Source organism: Salvelinus sp. IW2-2015, unplaced genomic scaffold (assembly GCF_002910315.2).
Source record: "Salvelinus sp. IW2-2015 unplaced genomic scaffold, ASM291031v2 Un_scaffold649, whole genome shotgun sequence".
Lineage (NCBI taxonomy): Eukaryota > Metazoa > Chordata > Actinopteri > Salmoniformes > Salmonidae > Salvelinus > Salvelinus sp. IW2-2015.
Window position 1 is genome coordinate 254,662 of NW_019942589.1, and position 771 is coordinate 255,432.

The following is a 771-nucleotide window of genomic DNA, read 5'->3' on the forward strand; positions in this document are numbered from 1 at the left end:
CAGCTATTCAAATCAAATTGTATTGGTCACATACTGTTAGGAGAATTAAGTTCTCATGTTCTTTAACCAATTAAATTAAATTACTCAGTCTTCTAAATCAGGATTTTGTAAGATACTGATAGAAATAAAAAACAGACAGAGGCCCAGTCTACAATAGTCAAATGTTTATTTACGGGAACGTTCTGCCAATCATTAACATGTACATTGGTTTAATACCTTCTCATTTCCTCCCTATAGGCTGTCTCGTTGTTGTTAGCAAATCAAGCCTCCACTGCAGTGCTGTCTGCAAACTTGATGATTGAGTGAGGTGTGCATGGCACGCAGTCGTGGGTAACATCGATTAACAGGAGAGGCGAGAACGCACCCTTGCTTGGGCCAAAAAAACACGAGCAATGGACATTTGACCGGTGGAAATCTATCCTTTGGTCTGATGAATCCAAATTTGAGATTTTTGGTTCCAACCGTCTTTGTGAGACGCAGAGTAGGTGTGAAGGACCCCTGTGAAGCATGAAGGAGGAGGTGTAATGTGTGGGGGTGCTTTGCTGGTGACAGTCTTTGATTTATTTAGAATTGAAGGCACACTTAACCAGCATGGCTGTGGTGGCTACCACAGCATTCTGCAGCGGTACGCCATCCCATCCGGTTTGCACTTAATGGGACTATCATTTGTTTTTCCACATGACAATGACCCAACACACCTCCAGGCTGTGTACGGGCTATTTGACCACGAAGGAGAGTGATGAGTGCTGCATCAGATGACCTGGCCTCCAC